The following is an 18,640-nucleotide window of genomic DNA, read 5'->3' as shown; positions in this document are numbered from 1 at the left end:
CATACTTCTTCGAACAAGCCAGTTACCTGTTCCCACGCAAAGAGGAGTATATAGAACCATGGTGGATTTCCAGCTGATCAAGTAAAGGATTATTAAAGGAACGGGATGACCATGGGGATCATCGTTAATTCTCTGAAACAGAATCCGCCCTTTTCACCTGCCAAACACATGCCCACTTCTCCTCTCTGGGGATAATAAAAACTAACCAGTGAACTGACAGAGGGCCTGACCCCCACCATCCACATAGACCACACAAAAAAAAAAACCGTACCCTCCAGCTACTAATTATAATGCTAACTTGCAAAATTTCCCTGCATTTTAAAACAATGGAAAAATGGTGGTGGGATCATACTTAGAAGAATGGCTTCTTGTCTGTCTCCACTAACAAAAATAGGCAACACCAAGTCAGCTACTCCTCAGCATAGTTATGTCCGTCGCAGCCTTCTTGGGTTTCAGGAGGGACATACAAACGTTATCAAAATTATGGTGAAACGCTGAACACCTGCAAATAATTTTCAACGTACTGGTTAATTTGAAAACTCTCCAGCATACTTCTTGGAACAAGCCAGGTACCTGTGCCCACGCATAGAGGAGTATATAGAAACATGGTGGAATCCCAGCTGATGAAGCAAAGGATTCTTAAAGGAATGAGATGACCATGCGGATCCTGTTTAATTCTCTGAAACAGAATCCGCACTTTTCACCTGCAAAACACATGCCCACTACTCTTCTCTGGGGATAATAAAAACAAACCAGCGATCTGACAGAGGGCCTGAACACCCATCCTGACCGACCCCACAAAACAAAAAAGTACCCTCCAGCTACTAATTATAATGCCAATTTGGAAAATTTCCCTGCATTTTTAAACAATGGAGAAATGATGGTGGGATGATACTTAGAAGAATGGCTTCTTGTCAGTCTCCACTGACAAAAATAGGCAACACCAAGTCAGCTACGCCTCAGCATAGTTATGTCCGTAGCAGCCATATTTGGTTTCAATAGGCACATACACACGTTATCACAATTATGGTGAAACGCTGAAAACCTGCAAAGGATTTTCAACATACTGGTTCATTGAAAAGCTCTGAGGCATACTTCTTGGAACAAGCCAGTTTCCTGTGCCCACGCATAGAGAGGTATATAGAACCATGGTGGATTCCCAGCTCATGAAGCAAAGGATTCTTAAAGGAACGGGATTACCATGCGGATCCTGTTTAATTCTCTGAAACAGATCCGCAGTTTTCACCTGCCATACTAATACCCACTTCTCCTCTCTGGGAATAATAAAAACAAACCAGCGAACTGAAAGAGGGCCAGACCAACACATCCACACCGACCCCACAGGAAAAAAAAAAAAAAAAAACACCGTAGCCTCCAGCTACTAATTATAATGCTAACTTGCAAAACATTCCTGCCTTTTTTAACAATGGAAAAATGATGGTGAGATGATACTTAGAAGAATGGATTCTTGTCAGTCTCCACTAACAAAAATAGGCAAAACCAAGTCAGCTACGCCTCAGCATAGTTATGTCCGTCGCAGGCTTCTTGGGTTTCAGGAGGCACAAACAAACGTTATCACCATTATGGTGAAATGCTGAACACCTGCAAATAATTTTCAACGTAGTGGTTAATTGAAAAGCTCTGCAGCATACTTTTTGGAACAAGCCAGTTACCTCTTCCCACGCAAAGAGGAGTATATAGAACCATGGTGGATTTCCAACTGATGAAGTAAAGTATTATTAAAGGAACGGGATGACCATGGGGATCATCGTTAATTCTCTGAAACAGAATCCGCCCTTTTCACCTGCCAAACACATGCCCACTTCTCCACTCTGGGGATAATAAAAACTAACCAGCGAACTGACAGAGGGCCTGACCCCCACCATCCACATCGACCACACAAAAAAAAAAACCGTACCCTCCAGCTACTAATTATAATGCTAACTTGCAAAATTTCCCTGCATTTTAAAACAATGGAAAAATGGTGGTGGGATGATACTTAGAAGAATGGCTTCTTGTCAGTCTCCACTAACAAAAATAGGCAACACCAAGTCAGCTACTCCTCAGCATAGGTATGTCCATCGCAGCCTTCTTGGGTTTCAGGAGGCACAAACAAACGTTATCACAATTATGGTGAAACGCTGAACACCTGCAAATAATTTTCAACGTAGTGGTTAATTGACAAGCTCTGCGGCACACTTCTTGGAACAAGCCAGTTACCTGTTGCCACGCAAAGAGGAGTATATGGAACCATGGTGGATTTCCAGCTGATGAAGTAAAGGATTATTAAAGGAACGGGATGACCATGGGGATCTTCGTTAATTCTCTGCAACAGAATCCGCCCTTTTCACCTGCCAAACACATGCCCACTTCTCCTCTCTGGGGATAATAAAAACTAACCAGCGAACTGACAGAGGGCCTGACCCCCCCATCCACATCGACCACACACACAAAAAAATACCGAACATTCCAGCTACTAATTATAATGCTAACTTGCAAAATTTCCCTGCATGTTAAAACAATGGAAAAATGGTATTGGGATGATACTTAGAAGAATGGCTTCTTGTCAGTCTCCACTATCAAAAATAGGCAACACCAAGTCAGCTACTCCTCAGCATAGTTATGTCCGTCGCAGCCTTCTTGGGTTTCAGGAGGCACAAACACACGTTATCACAATTATGGTGAAACGCTGAACACCTGCAAATAATTTTCAACGTAGTGGTTAATTGAAAAGCTCTGCGGCATACTTCTTGGAACAAGCCAGTTACCTGTTCCCACGCAAAGAGGAGTATATAGAACCATGGTGGATTTCCAGCTGATGAAGTAAAGGATTATGAAAGGAACGGGATGACCATGAGGATCATCGTTAATTCTCTGAAATAGAATCCGCCCTTTTCACCTGCCAAACACATGCCCACTTCTCCTCTCTGGGGATAATAAAAACTAACCGGCCAACTGACAGAGGGCCTGTCCCCCCCACATCCACATCGACCACACACAAAAAAAAAAACCGTACCCTCCAGCTACTAATTATAATGCTAACTTGCAAAATTTCCCTGCATTTTAAAACAATGCAAAAATGGTGGTGGGATGATACTTAGAAGAATGGCTTCTTGTCAGTCTCCACTGACAAAAATAGGCAACACCAAGTCAGCTACGCCTCAGCATAGTTATGTCCGTAGCAGCCATATATGGTTTCAGTAGGCACATACACACGTTATCACAATTATGGTGAAACGCTGAAAACCTGCAAAGGATTGTCAACATACTGGTTCATTGAAAAGCTCTGAGGCACACTTCTTGGAACTAGCCAGTTTCCTGTGCCCACGCATAGAAAAGTATATAGAACCATGGTGGATTCCCAGCTCATGAAGCAAAGGATTGTTAAAGGAACGGGATTACCATGCGGATCCTGTTTATTTCTCTGAAACAGATCCGCAGATTTCACCTGCCATACTAATACCCACTTCTCCTCTCTGGGGATAATAAAAACCAACCGGGGAACTGACAGAGGGCCTGACCAACACATCCACACCGAACCCACAGGATAAAAAAAAAAAAACACCGTAGCCTCCAGCTACTAATTATAATGCTAACTTGCAAAATTTCCCTGCATTTTAAAACAATTGAAAAATGGTGGTGGGATGATACTTAGAAGAATGGCTTCTTGTCAGTCTCCACTAAAAAATAGGCAACACCAAGTCAGCTACTCCTCAGCATAGTTATGTCCGTCGCAGCCTTCTAGGGTTTCAGGAGGCACAAACAATGGTTCTCACAAATATGGTAAAACGCTGAACACCTGCAAATAATTTTCAACGTAGTGGTTAATTGAAAAGCTCTGCGGCATACTTCTTGGAACAAGGCAGTTACCTGTTCCCACGCAAAGAGGAGTATAGAGAACCATGGTGGATTTCCAGCTGATGAAGTAAAGCATTATTAAAGGAACGGGATGACCATGGGGATCATCGTTAATTCTCTGAAACAGAATCCGCCCTTTTCACCTGCCAAACACATGGCCACTTCTCCTCTCTGGGGATAATAAAAACTAACCAGCGAACTGACAGTGGGCCTCACCCCCCCATCCACATAGACCACACACAAAAAAAAAAACCGTACCCTCCAGCTACTAATTATAATGCTAACTTGCAAAATTTCCCTGCATTTTAAAACAATGGAAAAATGGTGGTGGGATCATACTTAGAAGAATGGCTTCTTGTCTGTCTCCACTAACAAAAATAGGCAACACCAAGTCAGCTACTCCTCAGCATAGTTATGTCCGTCGCAGCCTTCTTGGCTTTCAGGAGGGACATACAAACGTTATCAAAATTATGGTGAAACGCTGAACACCTGAAAATAATTTTCAACGTACTGGTTAATTTGAAAACTCTCCAGCATAATTCTTGGAACAAGCCAGGTACCTGTGCCCACGCATAGAGGAGTATATAGAAACATGGTGGAATCCCAGCTGATGAAGCAAAGGATTCTTAAAGGAATGAGATGACCATGCGGATCCTGTTTAATTCTCTGAAACAGAATCCGCACTTTTCACCTGCCAAACACATGCCCACTACTCTTCTCTGGGGATAATAAAAACAAACCAGCGATCTGACAGAGGGCCTGAACACCCATCCTGACTGACCCCACAAAACAAAAAAGTACCCTCCAGCTACTAATTATAATGCCAATTTGCAAAATTTCCCTGCATTTTTAAACAATGGAGAAATGATGGTGGGATGATACTTAGAAGAATGGCTTCTTGTCAGTCTCCACTGACAAAAATAGGCAACACCAAGTCAGCTACGCCTCAGCATAGTTATGTCCGTAGCAGCCATATTTGGATTCAGTAGGCACATACACACGTTATCACAATTATGGTGAAACGCTGAAAACCTGCAAAGGATTGTCAACATACTGGTTAATTGAAAAGCTCTGAGGCATACTTCTTGGAACTAGCCAGTTTCCTGTGCCCACGCGTGGACAAGTATATAGAACCATGGTGGATTCCCAGCTCATGAAGCAAAGGATTCTTAAAGGAACTGGATTACCATGCGAATTCTGTTTAATTCTCTGAAACACATCCGCAGTTTTCACCTGCCATACTAATACCCACTTCTCCTCTCTGGGGATAATAAAAACCAACCGGGGAACTGACAGAGGGCCTTACCAACACATCCACACCGACCCCACAGGAAAAAAAAAACAAAAAACACCGTAGCCTCCAGCTACTAATTATAATGCTAACTTGCAAAATTTTCCTGCATTTTTAAACAATGGAAAAATGATGGTGAGATGATACTTACAAGAATGGATTCTTGTCAGTCTCCACTAACAAAAATAGGCAAAACCAAGTCAGCTACGCCTCAGCATAGTTATGTCCATCGCAGCCTTCTTGGGTTTCAGGACGCACAAACAAAGGTTCTCACAATTATGGTGAAACGCTGAACACCTGCAAATAATTTTCAACGTAGTGGTTAATTGAAAAGCTCTGCGGCATACTTCTTGGAACAAGCCAGTTACCTGTTCCATCGCAAAGAGGAGTATATAGAACCATGGTGGATTTCCAGCTGATGAACTAAAGGATTATTAAAGGAAGGGGATGACCTGGGGATCATCGTTAATTCTCTGAAACAGAATCCGCCCTTTTCACCTGCCAAACACATGCCCACTTCTCCTCTCTGGGGATAATAAAAACCAACCAGCGAATTGACAGAGGGCCTGACCCTCACCATCCACATCGACCACACACAAAAAAAAAAACCGTACCCTCCAGCTACTAATTATAATGCTAACTTGCAAAATATCCCTGCATTTTAAAACAATGGAAAAATGGTGGTGGATGATACTTAGAAGAATGGCTTTTTGTCAGTCTCCACTAACAAAAATAGGCAACACCAAGTCAGCTACTCCTCAGCATAGTTATGTCCCTCGCAGCCTTCTAGGATTTCAGGAGGCACAAACAAAGGTTCTCACAATTATGGTAAAACGCTGAACACCTGCAAATAATTTTCAACGTAGTGGTTAATTGAAAAGCTCTGCGGCATACTTCTTGGAACAAGGCAGTTACCTGATCCCACGCAAAGAGGAGTATATAGAACCATGGTGGATTTCCAGCTGATGAAGTAAAGGATTATTAAAGGAACGGGATGACCATGGGGATCATCGTTATTTCTCTGAAACAAAATACTCCCTTTTCACCTGCCAAACACATGCCCACTTCTCCTCTCTGGGGATAATAAAAACTAACCAGCGAACTGACAGAGGGCCTGACCCCCCCATCCACATCGACCACACACACAAAAAAAAAACCGTACCCTCCAGCTACTAATTATAATGCTAACTTGCAAAATTTCCCTGCATTTTAAAACAATGGAAAAATGGTGGTGGGATGATACATAGAAGAATGGCTTCTTGTCAGTCTCCACTGACAAAAATAGGCAACACCAAGTCAGCTACGCCTCAGCATAGTTATGTCCGTAGCAGCCATATATGGTTTCAGTAGGCACATACACACGTTATCACAATTATGGTGAAACGCTGAAAACCTGCAAAGGATTGTCAACATACTGGTTCATTGAAAAGCTCTGAGGCACACTTCTTGGAACTAACCAGTTTCCTGTGCCCACGCATAGAAAAGTATATAGAAACATGGTGGATTCCCAGCTCATGAAGCAAAGGATTGTTAAAGGAACGGGATTACCATGCGGATCCTGTTTAATTCTCTGAAACAGATCCGCAGTTTTCACCTGCCATACTAATACCCACTTCTCCTCTCTGGGGATAATAAAAACCAACCGGGGAACTGACAGAGGGCCTGACCAACACATCCACACCGAACCCACAGGATAAAAAAAAAAAAACACCGTAGCCTCCAGCTACTAATTATAATGCTAACTTGCAAAATTTCCCTGCATTTTAAAACAATGGAAAAATGGTGGTGGGATGATACTTAGAAGAATGGCTTCTTGTCAGTCTCCACTAACAAAAATAGGCAACACCAAGTCAGCTACTCCTCAGCATAGTTATGTCCGTCGCAGCCTTCTAGGGTTTCAGGAGGCACAAACAAAGGTTCTCACAAATATGGTAAAACGCTGAACACCTGCAAATAATTTTCAACGTAGTGGTTAATTGAAAAGCTCTGCGGCATACTTCTTGGAACAAGGCAGTTACCTGTTCCCACGCAAAGAGGAGTATAGAGAACCATGGTGGATTTCCAGCTGATGAAGTAAAGCATTATTAAAGGAACGGGATGACCATGGGGATCATCGTTAATTCTCTGAAACAGAATCCGCCCTTTTCACCTGCCAAACACATGGCCACTTCTCCTCTCTGGGGATAATAAAAACTAACCAGCGAACTGACAGTGGGCCTCACCCCCCCATCCACATAGACCACACACACAAAAAAAAAACCGAACCCTCCAGCTACTAATTATAATGCTAACTTGCAAAATTTCCCTGCATTTTAAAACAATGGAAAAATGGTGGTGGGATCATACTTAGAAGAATGGCTTCTTGTCTGTCTCCACTAACAAAAATAGGCAACACCAAGTCAGCTACTCCTCAGCATAGTTATGTCCGTCGCAGCCTTCTTGGCTTTCAGGAGGGACATACAAACGTTATCAAAATTATGGTGAAACGCTGAACACCTGAAAATAATTTTCAACGTACTGGTTAATTTGAAAACTCTCCAGCATAATTCTTGGAACAAGCCAGGTACCTGTGCCCACGCATAGAGGAGTATATAGAAACATGGTGGAATCCCAGCTGATGAAGCAAAGGATTCTTAAAGGAATGAGATGACCATGCGGATCCTGTTTAATTCTCTGAAACAGAATCCGCACTTTTCACCTGCCAAACACATGCCCACTACTCTTCTCTGGGGATAATAAAAACAAACCAGCGATCTGACAGAGGGCCTGAACACCCATCCTGACTGACCCCACAAAACAAAAAAGTACCCTCCAGCTACTAATTATAATGCCAATTTGCAAAATTTCCCTGCATTTTTAAACAATGGAGAAATGATGGTGGGATGATACTTAGAAGAATGGCTTCTTGTCAGTCTCCACTGACAAAAATAGGCAACACCAAGTCAGCTACGCCTCAGCATAGTTATGTCCGTAGCAGCCATATTTGGATTCAGTAGGCACATACACACGTTATCACAATAATGGTGAAACGCTGAAAACCTGCAAAGGATTGTCAACATACTGGTTAATTGAAAAGCTCTGAGGCATACTTCTTGGAACTAGCCAGTTTCCTGTGCCCACGCATAGACAAGTATATAGAACCATGGTGGATTCCCAGCTCATGAAGCAAAGGATTCTTAAAGGAACTGGATTACCATGCGAATCCTGTTTAATTCTCTGAAACACATCTGCAGTTTTCACCTGCCATACTAATACCCACTTCTCCTCTCTGGGGATAATAAAAACCAACCGGGGAACTGACAGAGGGCCTTACCAACACATCCACACCGACCCCACAGGAAAAAAAAAACAAAAAACACCGTAGCCTCCAGCTACTAATTATAATGCTAACTTGCAAAATTTTCCAGCATTTTTAAACAATGGAAAAATGATGGTGAGATGATACTTACAAGAATGGATTCTTGTCAGTCTCCACTAACAAAAATAGGCAAAACCAAGTCAGCTACGCCTCAGCATAGTTATGTCCATCGCAGCCTTCTTGGGTTTCAGGACGCACAAACAAAGGTTCTCACAATTATGGTGAAACGCTGAACACCTGCAAATAATTTTCAACGTAGTGGTTAATTGAAAAGCTCTGCGGCATACTTCTTGGAACAAGCCAGTTACCTGTTCCATCGCAAAGAGGAGTATATAGAACCATGGTGGATTTCCAGCTGATGAACTAAAGGATTATTAAAGGAAGGGGATGACCTGGGGATCATCGTTAATTCTCTGAAACAGAATCCGCCCTTTTCACCTCCCAAACACATGCCCACTTCTCCTCTCTGGGGATAATAAAAACCAACCAGCGAATTGACAGAGGGCCTGACCCTCACCATCCACATCGACCACACACAAAAAAAAAAAACCGTACCCTCCAGCTACTAATTATAATGCTAACTTGCAAAATATCCCTGCATTTTAAAACAATGGAAAAATGGTGGTGGATGATACTTAGAAGAATGGCTTCTTGTCAGTCTCCACTAACAAAAATAGGCAACACCAAGTCAGCTACTCCTCAGCATAGTTATGTCCCTCGCAGCCTTCTAGGATTTCAGGAGGCACAAACAAAGGTTCTCACAATTATGGTAAAACGCTGAACACCTGCAAATAATTTTCAACGTAGTGGTTAATTGAAAAGCTCTGCGGCATACTTCTTGGAACAAGGCAGTTACCTGTTCCCACGCAAAGAGGAGTATATAGAACCATGGTGGATTTCCAGCTGATGAAGTAAAGGATTATTAAAGGAACGGGATGACCATGGGGATCATCGTTATTTCTCTGAAACAAAATACTCCCTTTTCACCTGCCAAACACATGCCCACTTCTCCTCTCTGGGGATAATAAAAACTAACCAGCGAACTGACAGAGGGCCTGACCCCCCCATCCACATCGACCACACACACAAAAAAAAAACCGTACCCTCCAGCTACTAATTATAATGCTAACTTGCAAAATTTCCCTGCATTTTAAAACAATGGAAAAATGGTGGTGGGATGATACATAGAAGAATGGCTTCTTGTCAGTCTCCACTATCAAAAATAGGCAACACCAAGTCAGCTACTCCTCAGCATAGTTATGTCCGTCGCAGCCTTCTTGGATTTCAGGAGGGACATACAAACGTTATCAAAATTATGGTGAAACGCTGAAAACCTGCAAATTATTTTCAACGTACTGGTTAATTTGAAAACTCTCCAGCATAATTCTTGGAACAAGCCAGGTACCTGTGCCCACGCATAGAGGAGTATATAGAATCATGGTGGAATCCCAGCTCATGAAGCAAAGGATTCTTAAAGGAACGGGATTACCATGCAGATCCTGTTTAATTCTCTGAAACAGATCCGCAGTTTTCCCCGGCCATACTAATACCCACTTCTCCTCTCTGGGGATAATTAAAACCAACCGGGGAACTGACAGAGGGGCTGACCAACACATCCACACCGACTCCACAGGAAAAAAAAAAAAAAAAAAACCGTAGCCTCCAGCTACTAATTATAATGCTAACTTGCAAAATTTTCCTGCATTTTTAAACAATGGAAAAATGATGGTGAGATGATACTTACAAGAATGGATTCTTGTCAGTCTCCACTAACAAAAATAGGCAAAACCAAGTCAGCTTCGCCTCAGCATAGTTATGTCCGTCACAGCCTTCTTGGGATTCAGGAGGCACAAACAAACGTTATCACAATTATGGTGAAACGCTATACACCTGCAAATAATTTCAACGTACTGGTTAATTGAAAATCTCTGCGGCATACTTCTTGGAACAAGCCAGTTACCTGTTCCCACGCAAAGAGGAGTATATAGAGCCATGGTGGATTTCCAGCTGATGAAGTAAAGGATTATTAAAGGAACGGCATGACCATGGGGATCATCGTTAATTCTCTGAAACAGAATCCGCCCTTTTCACCTGCCAAACACATGCCCACTTCTCCTCTCTGGGGATAATAAAAACTAACCAGCGAACTGACAGAGGGCCTGACCCCCCCCATCCACATCGACCACACACACACAAAAATACCGTACCCTCCAGCTACTAATTATAATGCTAACTTGCAAAATTTCCCTGCATTTTAAAACAATGGAAAAATGGTGGTGGGATCATACTTAGAAGATTGGCTTCTTGTAAGTCTCCACTAACAAAAATAGGCAACACAAAGTCCGCTACTCCTCAGCATAGTTATGTCCGTCGCAGCCTTCTTGGGTTTCAGGAGGGACATACAAACGTTATCACAATTATGGTGAAACGCTGAAAACCTGCAAATAATTTTCAACGTACTGGTTAATTTGAAAACTCTCCAGCATAATTCTTGGAACAAGCCAGGTACCTGTGCCCACGCATAGAGGAGTATATAGAAACATGGTGGAATCCCAGCTGATGAAGCAAAGGATTCTTAAAGGAGTGAGATGACCATGCGGATCCTGTTTAATTCTCTGAAACAGAATCCGCACTTTTCACCTGCCAAACACATGCCCACTACTCTTCTCTGGGGATAATAAAAACAAACCAGCGATCTGACAGAGGGCCTGAACACCCATCCTGACTGACCCCACAAAACAAAAAAGTACCCTCCAGCTACTAATTATAATGCCAATTTGCAAAATTTCCCTGCATTTTTAAACAATGGAGAAATGATGGTGGGATGATACTTAGAAGAATGGCTTCTTGTCAGTCTCCACTGACAAAAATAGGCAACACCAAGTCAGCTACGCCTCAGCATAGTTATGTCCGTAGCAGCCATATTTGGATTCAGTAGGCACATACACACGTTATCACAATAATGGTGAAACGCTGAAAACCTGCAAAGGATTGTCAACATACTGGTTAATTGAAAAGCTCTGAGGCATACATCTTGGAACTAGCCAGTTTCCTGTGCCCACGCATAGACAAGTATATAGAACCATGGTGGATTCCCAGCTCATGAAGCAAAGGATTCTTAAAGGAACTGGATTACCATGCGAATCCTGTTTAATTCTCTGAAACACATCTGCAGTTTTGACCTGCCATACTAATACCCACTTCTCCTCTCTGGGGATAATAAAAACCAACCGGGGAACTGACAGAGGGCCTTACCAACACATCCACACCGACCCCACAGGAAAAAAAAAACAAAAAACACCGTAGCCTCCAGCTACTAATTATAATGCTAACTTGCAAAATTTTCCTGCATTTTTAAACAATGGAAAAATGATGGTGAGATGATACTTACAAGAATGGATTCTTGTCAGTCTCCACTAACAAAAATAGGCAAAACCAAGTCAGCTACGCCTCAGCATAGTTATGTCCATCGCAGCCTTCTTGGGTTTCAGGACGCACAAACAAAGGTTCTCACAATTATGGTGAAACGCTGAACACCTGCAAATAATTTTCAACGTAGTGGTTAATTGAAAAGCTCTGCGGCATACTTCTTGGAACAAGCCAGTTACCTGTTCCATCGCAAAGAGGAGTATATAGAACCATGGTGGATTTCCAGCTGATGAACTAAAGGATTATTAAAGGAAGGGGATGACCTGGGGATCATCGTTAATTCTCTGAAACAGAATCCGCCCTTTTCACCTCCCAAACACATGCCCACTTCTCCTCTCTGGGGATAATAAAAACCAACCAGCGAATTGACAGAGGGCCTGACCCTCACCATCCACATCGACCACACACAAAAAAAAAAAACCGTACCCTCCAGCTACTAATTATAATGCTAACTTGCAAAATATCCCTGCATTTTAAAACAATGGAAAAATGGTGGTGGATGATACTTAGAAGAATGGCTTCTTGTCAGTCTCCACTAACAAAAATAGGCAACACCAAGTCAGCTACTCCTCAGCATAGTTATGTCCCTCGCAGCCTTCTAGGATTTCAGGAGGCACAAACAAAGGTTCTCACAATTATGGTAAAACGCTGAACACCTGCAAATAATTTTCAACGTAGTGGTTAATTGAAAAGCTCTGCGGCATATTTCTTGGAACAAGGCAGTTACCTGTTCCCACGCAAAGAGGAGTATATAGAACCATGGTGGATTTCCAGCTGATGAAGTAAAGGATTATTAAAGGAACGGGATGACCTGGGGATCATCGTTAATTCTCTGAAACAGAATCCGCCCTTTTCACCTGCCAAACACATGCCCACTTCTCCTCTCTGGGGATAATAAAAACCAACCAGCGAATTGACAGAGGGCCTGACCCTCACCATCCACATCGACCACACACAAAAAAAAAAACCGTACCCTCCAGCTACTAATTATAATGCTAACTTGCAAAATATCCCTGCATTTTAAAACAATGGAAAAATGGTGGTGGATGATACTTAGAAGAATGGCTTTTTGTCAGTCTCCACTAACAAAAATAGGCAACACCAAGTCAGCTACTCCTCAGCATAGTTATGTCCCTCGCAGCCTTCTAGGATTTCAGGAGGCACAAACAAAGGTTCTCACAATTATGGTAAAACGCTGAACACCTGCAAATAATTTTCAACGTAGTGGTTAATTGAAAAGCTCTGCGGCATACTTCTTGGAACAAGGCAGTTACCTGATCCCACGCAAAGAGGAGTATATAGAACCATGGTGGATTTCCAGCTGATGAAGTAAAGGATTATTAAAGGAACGGGATGACCATGGGGATCATCGTTATTTCTCTGAAACAAAATACTCCCTTTTCACCTGCCAAACACATGCCCACTTCTCCTCTCTGGGGATAATAAAAACTAACCAGCGAACTGACAGAGGGCCTGACCCCCCCATCCACATCGACCACACACACAAAAAAAAAACCGTACCCTCCAGCTACTAATTATAATGCTAACTTGCAAAATTTCCCTGCATTTTAAAACAATGGAAAAATGGTGGTGGGATGATACATAGAAGAATGGCTTCTTGTCAGTCTCCACTGACAAAAATAGGCAACACCAAGTCAGCTACGCCTCAGCATAGTTATGTCCGTAGCAGCCATATATGGTTTCAGTAGGCACATACACACGTTATCACAATTATGGTGAAACGCTGAAAACCTGCAAAGGATTGTCAACATACTGGTTCATTGAAAAGCTCTGAGGCACACTTCTTGGAACTAACCAGTTTCCTGTGCCCACGCATAGAAAAGTATATAGAAACATGGTGGATTCCCAGCTCATGAAGCAAAGGATTGTTAAAGGAACGGGATTACCATGCGGATCCTGTTTAATTCTCTGAAACAGATCCGCAGTTTTCACCTGCCATACTAATACCCACTTCTCCTCTCTGGGGATAATAAAAACCAACCGGGGAACTGACAGAGGGCCTGACCAACACATCCACACCGAACCCACAGGATAAAAAAAAAAAAACACCGTAGCCTCCAGCTACTAATTATAATGCTAACTTGCAAAATTTCCCTGCATTTTAAAACAATGGAAAAATGGTGGTGGGATGATACTTAGAAGAATGGCTTCTTGTCAGTCTCCACTAACAAAAATAGGCAACACCAAGTCAGCTACTCCTCAGCATAGTTATGTCCGTCGCAGCCTTCTAGGGTTTCAGGAGGCACAAACAAAGGTTCTCACAAATATGGTAAAACGCTGAACACCTGCAAATAATTTTCAACGTAGTGGTTAATTGAAAAGCTCTGCGGCATACTTCTTGGAACAAGGCAGTTACCTGTTCCCACGCAAAGAGGAGTATAGAGAACCATGGTGGATTTCCAGCTGATGAAGTAAAGCATTATTAAAGGAACGGGATGACCATGGGGATCATCGTTAATTCTCTGAAACAGAATCCGCCCTTTTCACCTGCCAAACACATGGCCACTTCTCCTCTCTGGGGATAATAAAAACTAACCAGCGAACTGACAGTGGGCCTCACCCCCCCATCCACATAGACCACACACACAAAAAAAAACCGTACCCTCCAGCTACTAATTATAATGCTAACTTGCAAAATTTCCCTGCATTTTAAAACAATGGAAAAATGGTGGTGGGATCATACTTAGAAGAATGGCTTCTTGTCTGTCTCCACTAACAAAAATAGGCAACACCAAGTCAGCTACTCCTCAGCATAGTTATGTCCGTCGCAGCCTTCTTGGCTTTCAGGAGGGACATACAAACGTTATCAAAATTATGGTGAAACGCTGAACACCTGAAAATAATTTTCAACGTACTGGTTAATTTGAAAACTCTCCAGCATAATTCTTGGAACAAGCCAGGTACCTGTGCCCACGCATAGAGGAGTATATAGAAACATGGTGGAATCCCAGCTGATGAAGCAAAGGATTCTTAAAGGAATGAGATGACCATGCGGATCCTGTTTAATTCTCTGAAACAGAATCCGCACTTTTCACCTGCCAAACACATGCCCACTACTCTTCTCTGGGGATAATAAAAACAAACCAGCGATCTGACAGAGGGCCTGAACACCCATCCTGACTGACCCCACAAAACAAAAAAGTACCCTCCAGCTACTAATTATAATGCCAATTTGCAAAATTTCCCTGCATTTTTAAACAATGGAGAAATGATGGTGGGATGATACTTAGAAGAATGGCTTCTTGTCAGTCTCCACTGACAAAAATAGGCAACACCAAGTCAGCTACGCCTCAGCATAGTTATGTCCTTAGCAGCCATATTTGGATTCAGTAGGCACATACACACGTTATCACAATAATGGTGAAACGCTGAAAACCTGCAAAGGATTGTCAACATACTGGTTAATTGAAAAGCTCTGAGGCATACTTCTTGGAACTAGCCAGTTTCCTGTGCCCACGCATAGACAAGTATATAGAACCATGGTGGATTCCCAGCTCATGAAGCAAAGGATTCTTAAAGGAACTGGATTACCATGCGAATCCTGTTTAATTCTCTGAAACACATCTGCAGTTTTCACCTGCCATACTAATACCCACTTCTCCTCTCTGGGGATAATAAAAACCAACCGGGGAACTGACAGAGGGCCTTACCAACACATCCACACCGACCCCACAGGAAAAAAAAAACAAAAAACACCGTAGCCTCCAGCTACTAATTATAATGCTAACTTGCAAAATTTTCCAGCATTTTTAAACAATGGAAAAATGATGGTGAGATGATACTTACAAGAATGGATTCTTGTCAGTCTCCACTAACAAAAATAGGCAAAACCAAGTCAGCTACGCCTCAGCATAGTTATGTCCATCGCAGCCTTCTTGGGTTTCAGGACGCACAAACAAAGGTTCTCACAATTATGGTGAAACGCTGAACACCTGCAAATAATTTTCAACGTAGTGGTTAATTGAAAAGCTCTGCGGCATACTTCTTGGAACAAGCCAGTTACCTGTTCCATCGCAAAGAGGAGTATATAGAACCATGGTGGATTTCCAGCTGATGAACTAAAGGATTATTAAAGGAAGGGGATGACCTGGGGATCATCGTTAATTCTCTGAAACAGAATCCGCCCTTTTCACCTCCCAAACACATGCCCACTTCTCCTCTCTGGGGATAATAAAAACCAACCAGCGAATTGACAGAGGGCCTGACCCTCACCATCCACATCGACCACACACACAAAAAAAAAACCGTACCCTCCAGCTACTAATTATAATGCTAACTTGCAAAATATCCCTGCATTTTAAAACAATGGAAAAATGGTGGTGGATGATACTTAGAAGAATGGCTTCTTGTCAGTCTCCACTAACAAAAATAGGCAACACCAAGTCAGCTACTCCTCAGCATAGTTATGTCCCTCGCAGCCTTCTAGGATTTCAGGAGGCACAAACAAAGGTTCTCACAATTATGGTAAAACGCTGAACACCTGCAAATAATTTTCAACGTAGTGGTTAATTGAAAAGCTCTGCGGCATACTTCTTGGAACAAGGCAGTTACCTGTTCCCACGCAAAGAGGAGTATATAGAACCATGGTGGATTTCCAGCTGATGAAGTAAAGGATTATTAAAGGAACGGGATGACCATGGGGATCATCGTTATTTCTCTGAAACAAAATACTCCCTTTTCACCTGCCAAACACATGCCCACTTCTCCTCTCTGGGGATAATAAAAACTAACCAGCGAACTGACAGAGGGCCTGACCCCCCCATCCACATCGACCACACACACAAAAAAAAAACCGTACCCTCCAGCTACTAATTATAATGCTAACTTGCAAAATTTCCCTGCATTTTAAAACAATGGAAAAATGGTGGTGGGATGATACATAGAAGAATGGCTTCTTGTCAGTCTCCACTATCAAAAATAGGCAACACCAAGTCAGCTACTCCTCAGCATAGTTATGTCCGTCGCAGCCTTCTTGGATTTCAGGAGGGACATACAAACGTTATCAAAATTATGGTGAAACGCTGAAAACCTGCAAATTATTTTCAACGTACTGGTTAATTTGAAAACTCTCCAGCATAATTCTTGGAACAAGCCAGGTACCTGTGCCCACGCATAGAGGAGTATATAGAATCATGGTGGAATCCCAGCTCATGAAGCAAAGGATTCTTAAAGGAACGGGATTACCATGCGGATCCTGTTTAATTCTCTGAAACAGATCCGCAGTTTTCCCCGGCCATACTAATACCCACTTCTCCTCTCTGGGGATAATTAAAACCAACCGGGGAACTGACAGAGGGGCTGACCAACACATCCACACCGACTCCACAGGAAAAAAAAAAAAAAAAAACCGTAGCCTCCAGCTACTAATTATAATGCTAACTTGCAAAATTTTCCTGCATTTTTAAACAATGGAAAAATGATGGTGAGATGATACTTACAAGAATGGATTCTTGTCAGTCTCCACTAACAAAAATAGGCAAAACCAAGTCAGCTTCGCCTCAGCATAGTTATGTCCGTCACAGCCTTCTTGGGATTCAGGAGGCACAAACAAACGTTATCACAATTATGGTGAAACGCTATACACCTGCAAATAATTTCAACGTACTGGTTAATTGAAAATCTCTGCGGCATACTTCTTGGAACAAGCCAGTTACCTGTTCCCACGCAAAGAGGAGTATATAGAGCCATGGTGGATTTCCAGCTGATGAAGTAAAGGATTATTAAAGGAACGGCATGACCATGGGGATCATCGTTAATTCTCTGAAACAGAATCCGCCCTTTTCACCTGCCAAACACATGCCCACTTCTCCTCTCTGGGGATAATAAAAACTAACCAGCGAACTGACAGAGGGCCTGACCCCCCCCATCCACATCGACCACACACACACAAAAATACCGTACCCTCCAGCTACTAATTATAATGCTAACTTGCAAAATTTCCCTGCATTTTAAAACAATGGAAAAATGGTGGTGGGATCATACTTAGAAGATTGGCTTCTTGTAAGTCTCCACTAACAAAAATAGGCAACACAAAGTCCGCTACTCCTCAGCATAGTTATGTCCGTCGCAGCCTTCTTGGGTTTCAGGAGGGACATACAAACGTTATCACAATTATGGTGAAACGCTGAAAACCTGCAAATAATTTTCAACGTACTGGTTAATTTGAAAACTCTCCAGCATAATTCTTGGAACAAGCCAGGTACCTGTGCCCACGCATAGAGGAGTATATAGAAACATGGTGGAATCCCAGCTGATGAAGCAAAGGATTCTTAAAGGAGTGAGATGACCATGCGGATCCTGTTTAATTCTCTGAAACAGAATCCGCACTTTTCACCTGCCAAACACATGCCCACTACTCTTCTCTGGGGATAATAAAAACAAACCAGCGATCTGACAGAGGGCCTGAACACCCATCCTGACTGACCCCACAAAACAAAAAAGTACCCTCCAGCTACTAATTATAATGCCAATTTGCAAAATTTCCCTGCATTTTTAAACAATGGAGAAATGATGGTGGGATGATACTTAGAAGAATGGCTTCTTGTCAGTCTCCACTGACAAAAATAGGCAACACCAAGTCAGCTACGCCTCAGCATAGTTATGTCCGTAGCAGCCATATTTGGATTCAGTAGGCACATACACACGTTATCACAATAATGGTGAAACGCTGAAAACCTGCAAAG

This window comes from Eulemur rufifrons, chromosome 30 (genome assembly GCF_041146395.1).
Source record: "Eulemur rufifrons isolate Redbay chromosome 30, OSU_ERuf_1, whole genome shotgun sequence".
Taxonomy (NCBI): domain Eukaryota; kingdom Metazoa; phylum Chordata; class Mammalia; order Primates; family Lemuridae; genus Eulemur; species Eulemur rufifrons.
This window is presented reverse-complemented; position numbering follows the sequence as displayed.